Source organism: Hyla sarda, unplaced genomic scaffold (assembly GCF_029499605.1).
Source record: "Hyla sarda isolate aHylSar1 unplaced genomic scaffold, aHylSar1.hap1 scaffold_1026, whole genome shotgun sequence".
Classification (NCBI taxonomy): Eukaryota; Metazoa; Chordata; class Amphibia; order Anura; family Hylidae; genus Hyla; species Hyla sarda.
Window position 1 is genome coordinate 1 of NW_026607645.1, and position 23,507 is coordinate 23,507.

Genomic DNA, 23,507 nt, shown 5'->3' on the forward strand with positions numbered 1-23,507 from the left:
CATGGAATAACACCAACTGTAACGATAAACTGAAAATTAACAGTATAAACCTGCATCATTTTGGACTCTGGTATTTGCTGAATCCGGGTGACCTGACAATCGATGGTGGTGCCGCTGGTGATTCTGGCCTTCTTGGAATCTGTTGGGCCTATGTGTTAGCTCACACATCACTTGGGTATCCATGGTAACTACCACAACATGGTCATCTGCAGTTTACATCTAGCCCGTGGCATTGAATGGCATTTTAAAAGTGCTAAGGGTCCTGGTGCAATAATCCTCCCATGAGGATCAGCCTCAACGGCTTTGTAGATTGCACTCATGTCAGCAACTCCATATACATTTTTTTTTCTTCATGCTTCTTTCTTCATCCTTTTTTCTTTCTGTCATTCAGACTTTCATTCATTCGATCTCTCTCACTCACTTGCTTTAACTCATTTGTTCTCACTCACTCAATCACTCACTCACTCATTCACTCTCACTCACTCTCACTCTCTCACTCACACTCTCTCACTCACTCGCTCACTAAGTCAGTCTCTCTCTCTCTCTCTCTTTTTCTTTTTATATATATTTTTTTCCGTCTTCTTCTTCTTCTTCTTCTTCTTCTTCTTCTTCTTCTTCTTCTTCAGACCCTGTCATAGCACTAATGCCTTTCCAATACCACCAGCAGATGGAGACACTCCATTGCAACATTGGTTGTGAGCAGCAGTTTCTAAAAACAAATGCCTCATGGCGGATTTCCCATCCATCAATGGATGGTAAATTTTGTTTTTATCATTCACTGACCACAGAAACCAATGCATGGTCAAGCAACAGCAATGACACACCCTTGTGTATAGGCATGAGACCCTCATGTCATTTAACAGGATTCAGCACCACCCACAAGACAGCTACCTGTCATGTCATGTCAAACCTGCACAGGTGTGCTAGATTATTATTATTTAGTTTTATTTTATTTTTTTACACCAATCAGTGTGCAAACATGGTCATTAAAACGCTAAATGAATAGACGTTCATAAACCAGTCAGTGCAACTCATCATTTTGGTCTCCAATTCTCAAACTCAAATTCTCACCCACGGAGGATTAAATGAAAATCTTTCTTGTTTAACACTGGAATGGGGTGGTGCACTGTTCACTACCCGAAGATACTGCCACATCGGGTCAATGCATAGGGCGACAGAAGCAAGCTTCCAAATCAGCTCCCTTTCTCAAAAATCCATTTAATTTATGGTCCCCAGATAGGGAACGTATGTATCAGTATGTGCTCACAAGTCACCCAAGTGCAAGTATTCACACAAAAAAAAACGTGCCTCAGGATGCGATCTGTCGCAAGATCCTTTCTTTTTTTACACTTGATCTAAGCCAAAAGGCCTAGAGGGGATAACCGGGAAAGGGGTGGACCCAACCATGTCCCCTTCATGAGCACTCACATTACTCATAGGAATGGAAGGAAGGCTGGCAGCCAACCAGCCTCCCATACACTTTCTGGGTGGGTGGCAGTCAGCCACCCATACATACATACAGCACAGGCTAAACCCACATCATCACTTAAAAAAAGGACAGGCGACCATTGCACTCTGATGGAGCATTTAGCAATGCAATCCATAGCCTGGCTTTTGCCTGAACCCCCATCACTCCTCCTCTTGCATATAAGACAATATTTCAGATCTGCATATGAAAACAACACGCCTACCTTTGTTGCACATAGCTGCCTGCCTGTCTCTAGTTACCCCACTGGCTGTAGCTGCGTCCCTTCCGACATGGAATAACACCAACTGTAACGATAAACTGAAAATTAACAGTATAAACCTGCATCATTTTGGACTCTGGTATTTGCTGAATCCGGGTGACCTGACAATCGATGGTGGTGCCGCTGGTGATTCTGGCCTTCTTGGAATCTGTTGGGCCTATGTGTTAGCTCACACATCACTTGGGTATCCATGGTAACTACCACAACATGGTCATCTGCAGTTTACATCTAGCCCGTGGCATTGAATGGCATTTTAAAAGTGCTAAGGGTCCTGGTGCAATAATCCTCCCATGAGGATCAGCCTCAACGGCTTTGTAGATTGCACTCATGTCAGCAACTCCATATACATTTTTTTTTCTTCATGCTTCTTTCTTCATCCTTTTTTCTTTCTGTCATTCAGACTTTCATTCATTCGATCTCTCTCACTCACTTGCTTTAACTCATTTGTTCTCACTCACTCACTCACTCACTCAATCACTCACTCACTCATTCACTCTCACTCACTCTCACTCTCTCACTCACTCGCTCACTAAGTCAGTCTCTCTCTCTCTCTCTCTTTTTCTTTTTATATATATTTTTTTCCGTCTTCTTCTTCAGACCCTGTCATAGCACTAATGCCTTTCCAATACCACCAGCAGATGGAGACACTCCATTGCAACATTGGTTGTGAGCAGCAGTTTCTAAAAACAAATGCCTCATGGCGGATTTCCCATCCATCAATGGATGGTAAATTTTGTTTTTATCATTCACTGACCACAGAAACCAATGCATGGTCAAGCAACAGCAATGACACACCCTTGTGTATAGGCATGAGACCCTCATGTCATTTAACAGGATTCAGCACCACCCACAAGACAGCTACCTGTCATGTCATGTCAAACCTGCACAGGTGTGCTAGATTATTATTATTTAGTTTTATTTTATTTTTTTACACCAATCAGTGTGCAAACATGGTCATTAAAACGCTAAATGAATAGACGTTCATAAACCAGTCAGTGCAACTCATCATTTTGGTCTCCAATTCTCAAACTCAAATTCTCACCCACGGAGGATTAAATGAGAATCTTTCTTGTTTAACACTGGAATGGGGTGGTGCACTGTTCACTACCCGAAGATACTGCCACATCGGGTCAATGCATAGGGCGACAGAAGCAAGCTTCCAAATCAGCTCCCTTTCTCAAAAATCCATTTAATTTATGGTCCCCAGATAGGGAACGTATGTATCAGTATGTGCTCACAAGTCACCCAAGTGCAAGTATTCACACAAAAAAAAACGTGCCTCAGGATGCGATCTGTCGCAAGATCCTTTCTTTTTTTACACTTGATCTAAGCCAAAAGGCCTAGAGGGGATAACCGGGAAAGGGGTGGACCCAACCATGTCCCCTTCATGAGCACTCACATTACTCATAGGAATGGAAGGAAGGCTGGCAGCCAACCAGCCTCCCATACACTTTCTGGGTGGGTGGCAGTCAGCCACCCATACATACATACAGCACAGGCTAAACCCACATCATCACTTAAAAAAAGGACAGGCGACCATTGCACTCTGATGGAGCATTTAGCAATGCAATCCATAGCCTGGCTTTTGCCTGAACCCCCATCACTCCTCCTCTTGCATATAAGACAATATTTCAGATCTGCATATGAAAACAACACGCCTACCTTTGTTGCACATAGCTGCCTGCCTGTCTCTAGTTACCCCACTGGCTGTAGCTGCGTCCCTTCCGACATGGAATAACACCAACTGTAACGATAAACTGAAAATTAACAGTATAAACCTGCATCATTTTGGACTCTGGTATTTGCTGAATCCGGGTGACCTGACAATCGATGGTGGTGCCGCTGGTGATTCTGGCCTTCTTGGAATCTGTTGGGCCTATGTGTTAGCTCACACATCACTTGGGTATCCATGGTAACTACCACAACATGGTCATCTGCAGTTTACATCTAGCCCGTGGCATTGAATGGCATTTTAAAAGTGCTAAGGGTCCTGGTGCAATAATCCTCCCATGAGGATCAGCCTCAACGGCTTTGTAGATTGCACTCATGTCAGCAACTCCATATACATTTTTTTTTCTTCATGCTTCTTTCTTCATCCTTTTTTCTTTCTGTCATTCAGACTTTCATTCATTCGATCTCTCTCACTCACTTGCTTTAACTCATTTGTTCTCACTCACTCACTCACTCACTCAATCACTCACTCACTCATTCACTCTCACTCACTCTCACTCTCTCACTCACTCGCTCACTAAGTCAGTCTCTCTCTCTCTCTCTCTTTTTCTTTTTATATATATTTTTTTCCGTCTTCTTCTTCTTCTTCTTCTTCTTCTTCTTCTTCTTCAGACCCTGTCATAGCACTAATGCCTTTCCAATACCACCAGCAGATGGAGACACTCCATTGCAACATTGGTTGTGAGCAGCAGTTTCTAAAAACAAATGCCTCATGGCGGATTTCCCATCCATCAATGGATGGTAAATTTTGTTTTTATCATTCACTGACCACAGAAACCAATGCATGGTCAAGCAACAGCAATGACACACCCTTGTGTATAGGCATGAGACCCTCATGTCATTTAACAGGATTCAGCACCACCCACAAGACAGCTACCTGTCATGTCATGTCAAACCTGCACAGGTGTGCTAGATTATTATTATTTAGTTTTATTTTATTTTTTTACACCAATCAGTGTGCAAACATGGTCATTAAAACGCTAAATGAATAGACGTTCATAAACCAGTCAGTGCAACTCATCATTTTGGTCTCCAATTCTCAAACTCAAATTCTCACCCACGGAGGATTAAATGAGAATCTTTCTTGTTTAACACTGGAATGGGGTGGTGCACTGTTCACTACCCGAAGATACTGCCACATCGGGTCAATGCATAGGGCGACAGAAGCAAGCTTCCAAATCAGCTCCCTTTCTCAAAAATCCATTTAATTTATGGTCCCCAGATAGGGAACGTATGTATCAGTATGTGCTCACAAGTCACCCAAGTGCAAGTATTCACACAAAAAAAAAACGTGCCTCAGGATGCGATCTGTCGCAAGATCCTTTCTTTTTTTTACACTTGATCTAAGCCAAAAGGCCTAGAGGGGATAACCGGGAAAGGGGTGGACCCAACCATGTCCCCTTCATGAGCACTCACATTACTCATAGGAATGGAAGGAAGGCTGGCAGCCAACCAGCCTCCCATACACTTTCTGGGTGGGTGGCAGTCAGCCACCCATACATACATACAGCACAGGCTAAACCCACATCATCACTTAAAAAAAGGACAGGCGACCATTGCACTCTGATGGAGCATTTAGCAATGCAATCCATAGCCTGGCTTTTGCCTGAACCCCCATCACTCCTCCTCTTGCATATAAGACAATATTTCAGATCTGCATATGAAAACAACACGCCTACCTTTGTTGCACATAGCTGCCTGCCTGTCTCTAGTTACCCCACTGGCTGTAGCTGCGTCCCTTCCGACATGGAATAACACCAACTGTAACGATAAACTGAAAATTAACAGTATAAACCTGCATCATTTTGGACTCTGGTATTTGCTGAATCCGGGTGACCTGACAATCGATGGTGGTGCCGCTGGTGATTCTGGCCTTCTTGGAATCTGTTGGGCCTATGTGTTAGCTCACACATCACTTGGGTATCCATGGTAACTACCACAACATGGTCATCTGCAGTTTACATCTAGCCCGTGGCATTGAATGGCATTTTAAAAGTGCTAAGGGTCCTGGTGCAATAATCCTCCCATGAGGATCAGCCTCAACGGCTTTGTAGATTGCACTCATGTCAGCAACTCCATATACATTTTTTTTTCTTCATGCTTCTTTCTTCATCCTTTTTTCTTTCTGTCATTCAGACTTTCATTCATTCGATCTCTCTCACTCACTTGCTTTAACTCATTTGTTCTCACTCACTCACTCACTCACTCACTCAATCACTCACTCACTCATTCACTCTCACTCACTCTCACTCTCTCACTCACTCGCTCACTAAGTCAGTCTCTCTCTCTCTCTCTCTTTTTCTTTTTATATATATTTTTTTCCGTCTTCTTCTTCTTCTTCTTCTTCTTCTTCAGACCCTGTCATAGCACTAATGCCTTTCCAATACCACCAGCAGATGGAGACACTCCATTGCAACATTGGTTGTGAGCAGCAGTTTCTAAAAACAAATGCCTCATGGCGGATTTCCCATCCATCAATGGATGGTAAATTTTGTTTTTATCATTCACTGACCACAGAAACCAATGCATGGTCAAGCAACAGCAATGACACACCCTTGTGTATAGGCATGAGACCCTCATGTCATTTAACAGGATTCAGCACCACCCACAAGACAGCTACCTGTCATGTCATGTCAAACCTGCACAGGTGTGCTAGATTATTATTATTTAGTTTTATTTTATTTTTTTACACCAATCAGTGTGCAAACATGGTCATTAAAACGCTAAATGAATAGACGTTCATAAACCAGTCAGTGCAACTCATCATTTTGGTCTCCAATTCTCAAACTCAAATTCTCACCCACGGAGGATTAAATGAGAATCTTTCTTGTTTAACACTGGAATGGGGTGGTGCACTGTTCACTACCCGAAGATACTGCCACATCGGGTCAATGCATAGGGCGACAGAAGCAAGCTTCCAAATCAGCTCCCTTTCTCAAAAATCCATTTAATTTATGGTCCCCAGATAGGGAACGTATGTATCAGTATGTGCTCACAAGTCACCCAAGTGCAAGTATTCACACAAAAAAAAACGTGCCTCAGGATGCGATCTGTCGCAAGATCCTTTCTTTTTTTTACACTTGATCTAAGCCAAAAGGCCTAGAGGGGATAACCGGGAAAGGGGTGGACCCAACCATGTCCCCTTCATGAGCACTCACATTACTCATAGGAATGGAAGGAAGGCTGGCAGCCAACCAGCCTCCCATACACTTTCTGGGTGGGTGGCAGTCAGCCACCCATACATACATACAGCACAGGCTAAACCCACATCATCACTTAAAAAAAGGACAGGCGACCATTGCACTCTGATGGAGCATTTAGCAATGCAATCCATAGCCTGGCTTTTGCCTGAACCCCCATCACTCCTCCTCTTGCATATAAGACAATATTTCAGATCTGCATATGAAAACAACACGCCTACCTTTGTTGCACATAGCTGCCTGCCTGTCTCTAGTTACCCCACTGGCTGTAGCTGCGTCCCTTCCGACATGGAATAACACCAACTGTAACGATAAACTGAAAATTAACAGTATAAACCTGCATCATTTTGGACTCTGGTATTTGCTGAATCCGGGTGACCTGACAATCGATGGTGGTGCCGCTGGTGATTCTGGCCTTCTTGGAATCTGTTGGGCCTATGTGTTAGCTCACACATCACTTGGGTATCCATGGTAACTACCACAACATGGTCATCTGCAGTTTACATCTAGCCCGTGGCATTGAATGGCATTTTAAAAGTGCTAAGGGTCCTGGTGCAATAATCCTCCCATGAGGATCAGCCTCAACGGCTTTGTAGATTGCACTCATGTCAGCAACTCCATATACATTTTTTTTTCTTCATGCTTCTTTCTTCATCCTTTTTTCTTTCTGTCATTCAGACTTTCATTCATTCGATCTCTCTCACTCACTTGCTTTAACTCATTTGTTCTCACTCACTCACTCACTCACTCACTCATTCACTCTCACTCACTCTCACTCTCTCACTCACTCGCTCACTAAGTCAGTCTCTCTCTCTCTCTCTCTTTTTCTTTTTATATATATTTTTTTCCGTCTTCTTCTTCTTCTTCTTCTTCTTCAGACCCTGTCATAGCACTAATGCCTTTCCAATACCACCAGCAGATGGAGACACTCCATTGCAACATTGGTTGTGAGCAGCAGTTTCTAAAAACAAATGCCTCATGGCGGATTTCCCATCCATCAATGGATGGTAAATTTTGTTTTTATCATTCACTGACCACAGAAACCAATGCATGGTCAAGCAACAGCAATGACACACCCTTGTGTATAGGCATGAGACCCTCATGTCATTTAACAGGATTCAGCACCACCCACAAGACAGCTACCTGTCATGTCATGTCAAACCTGCACAGGTGTGCTAGATTATTATTATTTAGTTTTATTTTATTTTTTTACACCAATCAGTGTGCAAACATGGTCATTAAAACGCTAAATGAATAGACGTTCATAAACCAGTCAGTGCAACTCATCATTTTGGTCTCCAATTCTCAAACTCAAATTCTCACCCACGGAGGATTAAATGAGAATCTTTCTTGTTTAACACTGGAATGGGGTGGTGCACTGTTCACTACCCGAAGATACTGCCACATCGGGTCAATGCATAGGGCGACAGAAGCAAGCTTCCAAATCAGCTCCCTTTCTCAAAAATCCATTTAATTTATGGTCCCCAGATAGGGAACGTATGTATCAGTATGTGCTCACAAGTCACCCAAGTGCAAGTATTCACACAAAAAAAAACGTGCCTCAGGATGCGATCTGTCGCAAGATCCTTTCTTTTTTTACACTTGATCTAAGCCAAAAGGCCTAGAGGGGATAACCGGGAAAGGGGTGGACCCAACCATGTCCCCTTCATGAGCACTCACATTACTCATAGGAATGGAAGGAAGGCTGGCAGCCAACCAGCCTCCCATACACTTTCTGGGTGGGTGGCAGTCAGCCACCCATACATACATACAGCACAGGCTAAACCCACATCATCACTTAAAAAAAGGACAGGCGACCATTGCACTCTGATGGAGCATTTAGCAATGCAATCCATAGCCTGGCTTTTGCCTGAACCCCCATCACTCCTCCTCTTGCATATAAGACAATATTTCAGATCTGCATATGAAAACAACACGCCTACCTTTGTTGCACATAGCTGCCTGCCTGTCTCTAGTTACCCCACTGGCTGTAGCTGCGTCCCTTCCGACATGGAATAACACCAACTGTAACGATAAACTGAAAATTAACAGTATAAACCTGCATCATTTTGGACTCTGGTATTTGCTGAATCCGGGTGACCTGACAATCGATGGTGGTGCCGCTGGTGATTCTGGCCTTCTTGGAATCTGTTGGGCCTATGTGTTAGCTCACACATCACTTGGGTATCCATGGTAACTACCACAACATGGTCATCTGCAGTTTACATCTAGCCCGTGGCATTGAATGGCATTTTAAAAGTGCTAAGGGTCCTGGTGCAATAATCCTCCCATGAGGATCAGCCTCAACGGCTTTGTAGATTGCACTCATGTCAGCAACTCCATATACATTTTTTTTTCTTCATGCTTCTTTCTTCATCCTTTTTTCTTTCTGTCATTCAGACTTTCATTCATTCGATCTCTCTCACTCACTTGCTTTAACTCATTTGTTCTCACTCACTCACTCACTCACTCAATCACTCACTCACTCATTCACTCTCACTCACTCTCACTCTCTCACTCACTCGCTCACTAAGTCAGTCTCTCTCTCTCTCTCTCTTTTTCTTTTTATATATATTTTTTTCCGTCTTCTTCTTCTTCTTCTTCTTCTTCAGACCCTGTCATAGCACTAATGCCTTTCCAATACCACCAGCAGATGGAGACACTCCATTGCAACATTGGTTGTGAGCAGCAGTTTCTAAAAACAAATGCCTCATGGCGGATATCCCATCCATCAATGGATGGTAAATTTTGTTTTTATCATTCACTGACCACAGAAACCAATGCATGGTCAAGCAACAGCAATGACACACCCTTGTGTATAGGCATGAGACCCTCATGTCATTTAACAGGATTCAGCACCACCCACAAGACAGCTACCTGTCATGTCATGTCAAACCTGCACAGGTGTGCTAGATTATTATTATTTAGTTTTATTTTATTTTTTTACACCAATCAGTGTGCAAACATGGTCATTAAAACGCTAAATGAATAGACGTTCATAAACCAGTCAGTGCAACTCATCATTTTGGTCTCCAATTCTCAAACTCAAATTCTCACCCACGGAGGATTAAATGAGAATCTTTCTTGTTTAACACTGGAATGGGGTGGTGCACTGTTCACTACCCGAAGATACTGCCACATCGGGTCAATGCATAGGGCGACAGAAGCAAGCTTCCAAATCAGCTCCCTTTCTCAAAAATCCATTTAATTTATGGTCCCCAGATAGGGAACGTATGTATCAGTATGTGCTCACAAGTCACCCAAGTGCAAGTATTCACACAAAAAAAAACGTGCCTCAGGATGCGATCTGTCGCAAGATCCTTTCTTTTTTTACACTTGATCTAAGCCAAAAGGCCTAGAGGGGATAACCGGGAAAGGGGTGGACCCAACCATGTCCCCTTCATGAGCACTCACATTACTCATAGGAATGGAAGGAAGGCTGGCAGCCAACCAGCCTCCCATACACTTTCTGGGTGGGTGGCAGTCAGCCACCCATACATACATACAGCACAGGCTAAACCCACATCATCACTTAAAAAAAGGACAGGCGACCATTGCACTCTGATGGAGCATTTAGCAATGCAATCCATAGCCTGGCTTTTGCCTGAACCCCCATCACTCCTCCTCTTGCATATAAGACAATATTTCAGATCTGCATATGAAAACAACACGCCTACCTTTGTTGCACATAGCTGCCTGCCTGTCTCTAGTTACCCCACTGGCTGTAGCTGCGTCCCTTCCGACATGGAATAACACCAACTGTAACGATAAACTGAAAATTAACAGTATAAACCTGCATCATTTTGGACTCTGGTATTTGCTGAATCCGGGTGACCTGACAATCGATGGTGGTGCCGCTGGTGATTCTGGCCTTCTTGGAATCTGTTGGGCCTATGTGTTAGCTCACACATCACTTGGGTATCCATGGTAACTACCACAACATGGTCATCTGCAGTTTACATCTAGCCCGTGGCATTGAATGGCATTTTAAAAGTGCTAAGGGTCCTGGTGCAATAATCCTCCCATGAGGATCAGCCTCAACGGCTTTGTAGATTGCACTCATGTCAGCAACTCCATATACATTTTTTTTTCTTCATGCTTCTTTCTTCATCCTTTTTTCTTTCTGTCATTCAGACTTTCATTCATTCGATCTCTCTCACTCACTTGCTTTAACTCATTTGTTCTCACTCACTCACTCACTCACTCACTCAATCACTCACTCACTCATTCACTCTCACTCACTCTCACTCTCTCACTCACTCGCTCACTAAGTCAGTCTCTCTCTCTCTCTCTCTTTTTCTTTTTATATATATTTTTTTCCGTCTTCTTCTTCTTCTTCTTCTTCTTCTTCTTCTTCTTCAGACCCTGTCATAGCACTAATGCCTTTCCAATACCACCAGCAGATGGAGACACTCCATTGCAACATTGGTTGTGAGCAGCAGTTTCTAAAAACAAATGCCTCATGGCGGATTTCCCATCCATCAATGGATGGTAAATTTTGTTTTTATCATTCACTGACCACAGAAACCAATGCATGGTCAAGCAACAGCAATGACACACCCTTGTGTATAGGCATGAGACCCTCATGTCATTTAACAGGATTCAGCACCACCCACAAGACAGCTACCTGTCATGTCATGTCAAACCTGCACAGGTGTGCTAGATTATTATTATTTAGTTTTATTTTATTTTTTTACACCAATCAGTGTGCAAACATGGTCATTAAAACGCTAAATGAATAGACGTTCATAAACCAGTCAGTGCAACTCATCATTTTGGTCTCCAATTCTCAAACTCAAATTCTCACCCACGGAGGATTAAATGAGAATCTTTCTTGTTTAACACTGGAATGGGGTGGTGCACTGTTCACTACCCGAAGATACTGCCACATCGGGTCAATGCATAGGGCGACAGAAGCAAGCTTCCAAATCAGCTCCCTTTCTCAAAAATCCATTTAATTTATGGTCCCCAGATAGGGAACGTATGTATCAGTATGTGCTCACAAGTCACCCAAGTGCAAGTATTCACACAAAAAAAAAACGTGCCTCAGGATGCGATCTGTCGCAAGATCCTTTCTTTTTTTACACTTGATCTAAGCCAAAAGGCCTAGAGGGGATAACCGGGAAAGGGGTGGACCCAACCATGTCCCCTTCATGAGCACTCACATTACTCATAGGAATGGAAGGAAGGCTGGCAGCCAACCAGCCTCCCATACACTTTCTGGGTGGGTGGCAGTCAGCCACCCATACATACATACAGCACAGGCTAAACCCACATCATCACTTAAAAAAAGGACAGGCGACCATTGCACTCTGATGGAGCATTTAGCAATGCAATCTATAGCCTGGCTTTTGCCTGAACCCCCATCACTCCTCCTCTTGCATATAAGACAATATTTCAGATCTGCATATGAAAACAACACGCCTACCTTTGTTGCACATAGCTGCCTGCCTGTCTCTAGTTACCCCACTGGCTGTAGCTGCGTCCCTTCCGACATGGAATAACACCAACTGTAACGATAAACTGAAAATTAACAGTATAAACCTGCATCATTTTGGACTCTGGTATTTGCTGAATCCGGGTGACCTGACAATCGATGGTGGTGCCGCTGGTGATTCTGGCCTTCTTGGAATCTGTTGGGCCTATGTGTTAGCTCACACATCACTTGGGTATCCATGGTAACTACCACAACATGGTCATCTGCAGTTTACATCTAGCCCGTGGCATTGAATGGCATTTTAAAAGTGCTAAGGGTCCTGGTGCAATAATCCTCCCATGAGGATCAGCCTCAACGGCTTTGTAGATTGCACTCATGTCAGCAACTCCATATACATTTTTTTTTCTTCATGCTTCTTTCTTCATCCTTTTTTCTTTCTGTCATTCAGACTTTCATTCATTCGATCTCTCTCACTCACTTGCTTTAACTCATTTGTTCTCACTCACTCACTCACTCACTCAATCACTCACTCACTCATTCACTCTCACTCACTCTCACTCTCTCACTCACTCGCTCACTAAGTCAGTCTCTCTCTCTCTCTCTCTTTTTCTTTTTATATATATTTTTTTCCGTCTTCTTCTTCTTCTTCTTCTTCTTCTTCTTCTTCTTCAGACCCTGTCATAGCACTAATGCCTTTCCAATACCACCAGCAGATGGAGACACTCCATTGCAACATTGGTTGTGAGCAGCAGTTTCTAAAAACAAATGCCTCATGGCGGATTTCCCATCCATCAATGGATGGTAAATTTTGTTTTTATCATTCACTGACCACAGAAACCAATGCATGGTCAAGCAACAGCAATGACACACCCTTGTGTATAGGCATGAGACCCTCATGTCATTTAACAGGATTCAGCACCACCCACAAGACAGCTACCTGTCATGTCATGTCAAACCTGCACAGGTGTGCTAGATTATTATTATTTAGTTTTATTTTATTTTTTTACACCAATCAGTGTGCAAACATGGTCATTAAAACGCTAAATGAATAGACGTTCATAAACCAGTCAGTGCAACTCATCATTTTGGTCTCCAATTCTCAAACTCAAATTCTCACCCACGGAGGATTAAATGAGAATCTTTCTTGTTTAACACTGGAATGGGGTGGTGCACTGTTCACTACCCGAAGATACTGCCACATCGGGTCAATGCATAGGGCGACAGAAGCAAGCTTCCAAATCAGCTCCCTTTCTCAAAAATCCATTTAATTTATGGTCCCCAGATAGGGAACGTATGTATCAGTATGTGCTCACAAGTCACCCAAGTGCAAGTATTCACACAAAAAAAAACGTGCCTCAGGATGCGATCTGTCGCAAGATCCTTTCTTTTTTTACACTTGATCTAAGCCAAAAGGCCTAGAGGGGATAACCGGGAAAGGGGTGGACCCAACCATGTCCCCTTCATGAGCACTCACATTACTCATAGGAATGGAAGGAAGGCTGGCAGCCAACCAGCCTCCCATACACTTTCTGGGTGGGTGGCAGTCAGCCACCCATACATACATACAGCACAGGCTAAACCCACATCATCACTTAAAAAAAGGACAGGCGACCATTGCACTCTGATGGAGCATTTAGCAATGCAATCCATAGCCTGGCTTTTGCCTGAACCCCCATCACTCCTCCTCTTGCATATAAGACAATATTTCAGATCTGCATATGAAAACAACACGCCTACCTTTGTTGCACATAGCTGCCTGCCTGTCTCTAGTTACCCCACTGGCTGTAGCTGCGTCCCTTCCGACATGGAATAACACCAACTGTAACGATAAACTGAAAATTAACAGTATAAACCTGCATCATTTTGGACTCTGGTATTTGCTGAATCCGGGTGACCTGACAATCGATGGTGGTGCCGCTGGTGATTCTGGCCTTCTTGGAATCTGTTGGGCCTATGTGTTAGCTCACACATCACTTGGGTATCCATGGTAACTACCACAACATGGTCATCTGCAGTTTACATCTAGCCCGTGGCATTGAATGGCATTTTAAAAGTGCTAAGGTCCTGGTGCAATAATCCTCCCATGAGGATCAGCCTCAACGGCTTTGTAGATTGCACTCATGTCAGCAACTCCATATACATTTTTTTTTCTTCATGCTTCTTTCTTCATCCTTTTTTCTTTCTGTCATTCAGACTTTCATTCATTCGATCTCTCTCACTCACTTGCTTTAACTCATTTGTTCTCACTCACTCACTCACTCACTCAATCACTCACTCACTCATTCACTCTCACTCACTCTCACTCTCTCACTCACTCGCTCACTAAGTCAGTCTCTCTCTCTCTCTCTCTTTTTCTTTTTATATATATTTTTTTCCGTCTTCTTCTTCTTCTTCTTCTTCTTCTTCTTCAGACCCTGTCATAGCACTAATGCCTTTCCAATACCACCAGCAGATGGAGACACTCCATTGCAACATTGGTTGTGAGCAGCAGTTTCTAAAAACAAATGCCTCATGGCGGATTTCCCATCCATCAATGGATGGTAAATTTTGTTTTTATCATTCACTGACCACAGAAACCAATGCATGGTCAAGCAACAGCAATGACACACCCTTGTGTATAGGCATGAGACCCTCATGTCATTTAACAGGATTCAGCACCACCCACAAGACAGCTACCTGTCATGTCATGTCAAACCTGCACAGGTGTGCTAGATTATTATTATTTAGTTTTATTTTATTTTTTTACACCAATCAGTGTGCAAACATGGTCATTAAAACGCTAAATGAATAGACGTTCATAAACCAGTCAGTGCAACTCATCATTTTGGTCTCCAATTCTCAAACTCAAATTCTCACCCACGGAGGATTAAATGAGAATCTTTCTTGTTTAACACTGGAATGGGGTGGTGCACTGTTCACTACCCGAAGATACTGCCACATCGGGTCAATGCATAGGGCGACAGAAGCAAGCTTCCAAATCAGCTCCCTTTCTCAAAAATCCATTTAATTTATGGTCCCCAGATAGGGAACGTATGTATCAGTATGTGCTCACAAGTCACCCAAGTGCAAGTATTCACACAAAAAAAAACGTGCCTCAGGATGCGATCTGTCGCAAGATCCTTTCTTTTTTTACACTTGATCTAAGCCAAAAGGCCTAGAGGGGATAACCGGGAAAGGGGTGGACCCAACCATGTCCCCTTCATGAGCACTCACATTACTCATAGGAATGGAAGGAAGGCTGGCAGCCAACCAGCCTCCCATACACTTTCTGGGTGGGTGGCAGTCAGCCACCCATACATACATACATACAGCACAGGCTAAACCCACATCATCACTTAAAAAAAGGACAGGCGACCATTGCACTCTGATGGAGCATTTAGCAATGCAATCCATAGCCTGGCTTTTGCCTGAACCCCCATCACTCCTCCTCTTGCATATAAGACAATATTTCAGATCTGCATATGAAAACAACACGCCTACCTTTGTTGCACATAGCTGCCTGCCTGTCTCTAGTTACCCCACTGGCTGTAGCTGCGTCCCTTCCGACATGGAATAACACCAACTGTAACGATAAACTGAAAATTAACAGTATAAACCTGCATCATTTTGGACTCTGGTATTTGCTGAATCCGGGTGACCTGACAATCGATGGTGGTGCCGCTGGTGATTCTGGCCTTCTTGGAATCTGTTGGGCCTATGTGTTAGCTCACACATCACTTGGGTATCCATGGTAACTACCACAACATGGTCATCTGCAGTTTACATCTAGCCCGTGGCATTGAATGGCATTTTAAAAGTGCTAAGGGTCCTGGTGCAATAATCCTCCCATGAGGATCAGCCTCAACGGCTTTGTAGATTGCACTCATGTCAGCAACTCCATATACATTTTTTTTTCTTCATGCTTCTTTCTTCATCCTTTTTTCTTTCTGTCATTCAGACTTTCATTCATTCGATCTCTCTCACTCACTTGCTTTAACTCATTTGTTCTCACTCACTCACTCACTCACTCAATCACTCACTCACTCATTCACTCTCACTCACTCTCACTCTCTCACTCACTCGCTCACTAAGTCAGTCTCTCTCTCTCTCTCTCTTTTTCTTTTTATATATATTTTTTTCCGTCTTCTTCTTCTTCTTCTTCTTCTTCTTCAGACCCTGTCATAGCACTAATGCCTTTCCAATACCACCAGCAGATGGAGACACTCCATTGCAACATTGGTTGTGAGCAGCAGTTTCTAAAAACAAATGCCTCATGGCGGATTTCCCATCCATCAATGGATGGTAAATTTTGTTTTTATCATTCACTGACCACAGAAACCAATGCATGGTCAAGCAACAGCAATGACACACCCTTGTGTATAGGCATGAGACCCTCATGTCATTTAACAGGATTCAGCACCACCCACAAGACAGCTACCTGTCATGTCATGTCAAACCTGCACAGGTGTGCTAGATTATTATTATTTAGTTTTATTTTATTTTTTTACACCAATCAGTGTGCAAACATGGTCATTAAAACGCTAAATGAATAGACGTTCATAAACCAGTCAGTGCAACTCATCATTTTGGTCTCCAATTCTCAAACTCAAATTCTCCACCCCACGCGGATTAAATGAGAATCTTTCTTGTTTAACACTGGAATGGGGTGGTGCACTGTTCACTACCCGAAGATACTGCCACATCGGGTCAATGCATAGGGCGACAGAAGCAAGCTTCCAAATCAGCTCCCTTTCTCAAAAATCCATTTAATTTATGGTCCCCAGATAGGGAACGTATGTATCAGTATGTGCTCACAAGTCACCCAAGTGCAAGTATTCACACAAAAAAAAACGTGCCTCAGGATGCGATCTGTCGCAAGATCCTTTCTTTTTTTACACTTGATCTAAGCCAAAAGGCCTAGAGGGGATAACCGGGAAAGGGGTGGACCCAACCATGTCTCCTTCATGAGCACTCACATTACTCATAGGAATGGAAGGAAGGCTGGCAGCCAACCAGCCTCCCATACACTTTCTGGGTTGGGTGGCAGTCAGCCACCCATACATACATACAGCACAGGCTAAACCCACATCATCACTTAAAAAAAGGACAGGCGACCATTGCACTCTGATGGAGCATTTAGCAATGCAATCCATAGCCTGGCTTTTGCCTGAACCCCCATCACTCCTCCTCTTGCATATAAGACAATATTTCAGATCTGCATATGAAAACAACACGCCTACCTTTGTTGCACATAGCTGCCTGCCTGTCTCTAGTTACCCCACTGGCTGTAGCTGCGTCCCTTCCGACATGGAATAACACCAACTGTAACGATAAACTGAAAATTAACAGTATAAACCTGCATCATTTTGGACTCTGGTATTTGCTGAATCCGGGTGACCTGACAATCGATGGTGGTGCCGCTGGTGATTCTGGCCTTCTTGGAATCTGTTGGGCCTATGTGTTAGCTCACACATCACTTGGGTATCCATGGTAACTACCACAACATGGTCATCTGCAGTTTACATCTAGCCCGTGGCATTGAATGGCATTTTAAAAGTGCTAAGGGTCCTGGTGCAATAATCCTCCCATGAGGATCAGCCTCAACGGCTTTGTAGATTGCACTCATGTCAGCAACTCCATATACATTTTTTTTTCTTCATGCTTCTTTCTTCATCCTTTTTTCTTTCTGTCATTCAGACTTTCATTCATTCGATCTCTCTCACTCACTTGCTTTAACTCATTTGTTCTCACTCACTCACTCACTCACTCACTCAATCACTCACTCACTCATTCACTCTCACTCACTCTCACTCTCTCACTCACTCGCTCACTAAGTCAGTCTCTCTCTCTCTCTCTCTTTTTCTTTTTATATATATTTTTTTCCGTCTTCTTCTTCTTCTTCTTCTTCTTCTTCTTCTTCTTCTTCTTCTTCTTCAGACCCTGTCATAGCACTAATGCCTTTCCAATACCACCAGCAGATGGAGACACTCCATTGCAACATTGGTTGTGAGCAGCAGTTTCTAAAAACAAATGCCTCATGGCGGATTTCCCATCCATCAATGGATGGTAAATTTTGTTTTTATCATTCACTGACCACAGAAACCAATGCATGGTCAAGCAACAGCAATGACACACCCTTGTGTATAGGCATGAGACCCTCATGTCATTTAACAGGATTCAGCACCACCCACAAGACAGCTACCTGTCATGTCATGTCAAACCTGCACAGGTGTGCTAGATTATTATTATTTAGTTTTATTTTATTTTTTTACACCAATCAGTGTGCAAACATGGTCATTAAAACGCTAAATGAATAGACGTTCATAAACCAGTCAGTGCAACTCATCATTTTGGTCTCCAATTCTCAAACTCAAATTCTCACCCACGGAGGATTAAATGAGAATCTTTCTTGTTTAACACTGGAATGGGGTGGTGCACTGTTCACTACCCGAAGATACTGCCACATCGGGTCAATGCATAGGGCGACAGAAGCAAGCTTCCAAATCAGCTCCCTTTCTCAAAAATCCATTTAATTTATGGTCCCCAGATAGGGAACGTATGTATCAGTATGTGCTCACAAGTCACCCAAGTGCAAGTATTCACACAAAAAAAAACGTGCCTCAGGATGCGATCTGTCGCAAGATCCTTTCTTTTTTTACACTTGATCTAAGCCAAAAGGCCTAGAGGGGATAACCGGGAAAGGGGTGGACCCAACCATGTCCCCTTCATGAGCACTCACATTACTCATAGGAATGGAAGGAAGGCTGGCAGCCAACCAGCCTTCCATACACTTTCTGGGTGGGTGGCAGTCAGCCACCCATACATACATACAGCACAGGCTAAACCCACATCATCACTTAAAAAAAGGACAGGCGACCATTGCACTCTGATGGAGCATTTAGCAATGCAATCCATAGCCTGGCTTTTGCCTGAACCCCCATCACTCCTCCTCTTGCATATAAGACAATATTTCAGATCTGCATATGAAAACAACACGCCTACCTTTGTTGCACATAGCTGCCTGCCTGTCTCTAGTTACCCCACTGGCTGTAGCTGCGTCCCTTCCGACATGGAATAACACCAACTGTAACGATAAACTGAAAATTAACAGTATAAACCTGCATCATTTTGGACTCTGGTATTTGCTGAATCCGGGTGACCTGACAATCGATGGTGGTGCCGCTGGTGATTCTGGCCTTCTTGGAATCTGTTGGGCCTATGTGTTAGCTCACACATCACTTGGGTATCCATGGTAACTACCACAACATGGTCATCTGCAGTTTACATCTAGCCCGTGGCATTGAATGGCATTTTAAAAGTGCTAAGGGTCCTGGTGCAATAATCCTCCCATGAGGATCAGCCTCAACGGCTTTGTAGATTGCACTCATGTCAGCAACTCCATATACATTTTTTTTTCTTCATGCTTCTTTCTTCATCCTTTTTTCTTTCTGTCATTCAGACTTTCATTCATTCGATCTCTCTCACTCACTTGCTTTAACTCATTTGTTCTCACTCACTCACTCACTCACTCAATCACTCACTCACTCATTCACTCTCACTCACTCTCACTCTCTCACTCACTCGCTAACTAAGTCAGTCTCTCTCTCTCTCTCTCTTTTTCTTTTTATATATATTTTTTTCCGTCTTCTTCTTCTTCTTCTTCTTCTTCTTCTTCTTCTTCAGACCCTGTCATAGCACTAATGCCTTTCCAATACCACCAGCAGATGGAGACACTCCATTGCAACATTGGTTGTGAGCAGCAGTTTCTAAAAACAAATGCCTCATGGCGGATTTCCCATCCATCAATGGATGGTAAATTTTGTTTTTATCATTCACTGACCACAGAAACCAATGCATGGTCAAGCAACAGCAATGACACACCCTTGTGTATAGGCATGAGACCCTCATGTCATTTAACAGGATTCAGCACCACCCACAAGACAGCTACCTGTCATGTCATGTCAAACCTGCACAGGTGTGCTAGATTATTATTATTTAGTTTTATTTTATTTTTTTACACCAATCAGTGTGCAAACATGGTCATTAAAACGCTAAATGAATAGACGTTCATAAACCAGTCAGTGCAACTCATCATTTTGGTCTCCAATTCTCAAACTCAAATTCTCACCCACGGAGGATTAAATGAGAATCTTTCTTGTTTAACACTGGAATGGGGTGGTGCACTGTTCACTACCCGAAGATACTGCCACATCGGGTCAATGCATAGGGCGACAGAAGCAAGCTTCCAAATCAGCTCCCTTTCTCAAAAATCCATTTAATTTATGGTCCCCAGATAGGGAACGTATGTATCAGTATGTGCTCACAAGTCACCCAAGTGCAAGTATTCACACAAAAAAAAACGTGCCTCAGGATGCGATCTGTCGCAAGATCCTTTCTTTTTTTACACTTGATCTAAGCCAAAAGGCCTAGAGGGGATAACCGGGAAAGGGGTGGACCCAACCATGTCCCCTTCATGAGCACTCACATTACTCATAGGAATGGAAGGAAGGCTGGCAGCCAACCAGCCTCCCATACACTTTCTGGGTGGGTGGCAGTCAGCCACCCATACATACATACAGCACAGGCTAAACCCACATCATCACTTAAAAAAAGGACAGGCGACCATTGCACTCTGATGGAGCATTTAGCAATGCAATCCATAGCCTGGCTTTTGCCTGAACCCCCATCACTCCTCCTCTTGCATATAAGACAATATTTCAGATCTGCATATGAAAACAACACGCCTACCTTTGTTGCACATAGCTGCCTGCCTGTCTCTAGTTACCCCACTGGCTGTAGCTGCGTCCCTTCCGACATGGAATAACACCAACTGTAACGATAAACTGAAAATTAACAGTATAAACCTGCATCATTTTGGACTCTGGTATTTGCTGAATCCGGGTGACCTGACAATCGATGGTGGTGCCGCTGGTGATTCTGGCCTTCTTGGAATCTGTTGGGCCTATGTGTTAGCTCACACATCACTTGGGTATCCATGGTAACTACCACAACATGGTCATCTGCAGTTTACATCTAGCCCGTGGCATTGAATGGCATTTTAAAAGTGCTAAGGGTCCTGGTGCAATAATCCTCCCATGAGGATCAGCCTCAACGGCTTTGTAGATTGCACTCATGTCAGCAACTCCATATACATTTTTTTTCTTCATGCTTCTTTCTTCATCCTTTTTTCTTTCTGTCATTCAGACTTTCATTCATTCGATCTCTCTCACTCACTTGCTTTAACTCATTTGTTCTCACTCACTCACTCACTCACTCACTCAATCACTCACTCACTCATTCACTCTCACTCACTCTCACTCACTCGCTCACTAAGTCAGTCTCTCTCTCTCTCTCTCTTTTTCTTTTTATATATATTTTTTTCCGTCTTCTTCTTCTTCTTCTTCTTCTTCTTCTTCTTCAGACCCTGTCATAGCACTAATGCCTTTCCAATACCACCAGCAGATGGAGACACTCCATTGCAACATTGGTTGTGAGCAGCAGTTTCGAAAAACAAATGCCTCATGGCGGATTTCCCATCCATCAATGGATGGTAAATTTTGTTTTTATCATTCACTGACCACAGAAACCAATGCATGGTCAAGCAACAGCAATGACACACCCTTGTGTATAGGCATGAGACCCTCATGTCATTTAACAGGATTCAGCACCACCCACAAGACAGCTACCTGTCATGTCATGTCAAACCTGCACAGGTGTGCTAGATTATTATTATTTAGTTTTATTTTATTTTTTTACACCAATCAGTGTGCAAACATGGTCATTAAAACGCTAAATGAATAGACGTTCATAAACCAGTCAGTGCAACTCATCATTTTGGTCTCCAATTCTCAAACTCAAATTCTCACCCACGGAGGATTAAATGAGAATCTTTCTTGTTTAACACTGGAATGGGGTGGTGCACTGTTCACTACCCGAAGATACTGCCACATCGGGTCAATGCATAGGGCGACAGAAGCAAGCTTCCAAATCAGCTCCCTTTCTCAAAAATCCATTTAATTTATGGTCCCCAGATAGGGAACGTATGTATCAGTATGTGCTCACAAGTCACCCAAGTGCAAGTATTCACACAAAAAAAAACGTGCCTCAGGATGCGATCTGTCGCAAGATCCTTTCTTTTTTTACACTTGATCTAAGCCAAAAGGCCTAGAGGGGATAACCGGGAAAGGGGTGGACCCAACCATGTCCCCTTCATGAGCACTCACATTACTCATAGGAATGGAAGGAAGGCTGGCAGCCAACCAGCCTCCCATACACTTTCTGGGTGGGTGGCAGTCAGCCACCCATACATACATACAGCACAGGCTAAACCCACATCATCACTTAAAAAAAGGACAGGCGACCATTGCACTCTGATGGAGCATTTAGCAATGCAATCCATAGCCTGGCTTTTGCCTGAACCCCCATCACTCCTCCTCTTGCATATAAGACAATATTTCAGATCTGCATATGAAAACAACACGCCTACCTTTGTTGCACATAGCTGCCTGCCTGTCTCTAGTTACCCCACTGGCTGTAGCTGCGTCCCTTCCGACATGGAATAACACCAACTGTAACGATAAACTGAAAATTAACAGTATAAACCTGCATCATTTTGGACTCTGGTATTTGCTGAATCCGGGTGACCTGACAATCGATGGTGGTGCCGCTGGTGATTCTGGCCTTCTTGGAATCTGTTGGGCCTATGTGTTAGCTCACACATCACTTGGGTATCCATGGTAACTACCACAACATGGTCATCTGCAGTTTACATCTAGCCCGTGGCATTGAATGGCATTTTAAAAGTGCTAAGGGTCCTGGTGCAATAATCCTCCCATGAGGATCAGCCTCAACGGCTTTGTAGATTGCACTCATGTCAGCAACTCCATATACATTTTTTTTTCTTCATGCTTCTTTCTTCATCCTTTTTTCTTTCTGTCATTCAGACTTTCATTCATTCGATCTCTCTCACTCACTTGCTTTAACTCATTTGTTCTCACTCACTCACTCACTCACTCAATCACTCACTCACTCATTCACTCTCACTCACTCTCACTCTCTCACTCACTCGCTCACTAAGTCAGTCTCTCTCTCTCTCTCTCTTTTTCTTTTTATATATATTTTTTTCCGTCTTCTTCTTCTTCTTCTTCTTCTTCTTCTTCTTCTTCTTCTTCTTCAGACCCTGTCATAGCACTAATGCCTTTCCAATACCACCAGCAGATGGAGACACTCCATTGCAACATTGGTTGTGAGCAGCAGTTTCTAAAAACAAATGCCTCATGGCGGATTTCCCATCCATCAATGGATGGTAAATTTTGTTTTTATCATTCACTGACCACAGAAACCAATGCATGGTCAAGCAACAGCAATGACACACCCTTGTGTATAGGCATGAGACCCTCATGTCATTTAACA

At 43.3% G+C, this 23,507-nt stretch overlaps 13 pseudogenes; all 13 read right to left on the reverse strand.

Moving 5' to 3' along the window:
- Window positions 1–1,116: 1,116 nt before the first annotated feature.
- Window positions 1,117–1,380, reverse strand: LOC130298942 (U2 spliceosomal RNA; annotated as a pseudogene).
- Window positions 1,381–2,835: 1,455 nt separating this feature from the next.
- On the reverse strand, window positions 2,836–3,099 carry LOC130298879 (U2 spliceosomal RNA; annotated as a pseudogene).
- Window positions 3,100–4,581: 1,482 nt separating this feature from the next.
- Window positions 4,582–4,847, reverse strand: LOC130298893 (U2 spliceosomal RNA; annotated as a pseudogene).
- Window positions 4,848–6,324: 1,477 nt separating this feature from the next.
- On the reverse strand, window positions 6,325–6,589 carry LOC130298892 (U2 spliceosomal RNA; annotated as a pseudogene).
- A 1,458-nt stretch (window positions 6,590–8,047) lies between these two features.
- On the reverse strand, window positions 8,048–8,311 carry LOC130298890 (U2 spliceosomal RNA; annotated as a pseudogene).
- A 1,470-nt stretch (window positions 8,312–9,781) lies between these two features.
- On the reverse strand, window positions 9,782–10,045 carry LOC130298898 (U2 spliceosomal RNA; annotated as a pseudogene).
- Window positions 10,046–11,531: 1,486 nt separating this feature from the next.
- On the reverse strand, window positions 11,532–11,796 carry LOC130298888 (U2 spliceosomal RNA; annotated as a pseudogene).
- A 1,482-nt stretch (window positions 11,797–13,278) lies between these two features.
- On the reverse strand, window positions 13,279–13,542 carry LOC130298899 (U2 spliceosomal RNA; annotated as a pseudogene).
- Window positions 13,543–15,017: 1,475 nt separating this feature from the next.
- On the reverse strand, window positions 15,018–15,281 carry LOC130298900 (U2 spliceosomal RNA; annotated as a pseudogene).
- Window positions 15,282–16,759: 1,478 nt separating this feature from the next.
- On the reverse strand, window positions 16,760–17,023 carry LOC130298901 (U2 spliceosomal RNA; annotated as a pseudogene).
- Window positions 17,024–18,522: 1,499 nt separating this feature from the next.
- Window positions 18,523–18,786, reverse strand: LOC130298902 (U2 spliceosomal RNA; annotated as a pseudogene).
- A 1,482-nt stretch (window positions 18,787–20,268) lies between these two features.
- On the reverse strand, window positions 20,269–20,532 carry LOC130298903 (U2 spliceosomal RNA; annotated as a pseudogene).
- A 1,474-nt stretch (window positions 20,533–22,006) lies between these two features.
- Window positions 22,007–22,270, reverse strand: LOC130298904 (U2 spliceosomal RNA; annotated as a pseudogene).
- Window positions 22,271–23,507: the final 1,237 nt, after the last annotated feature.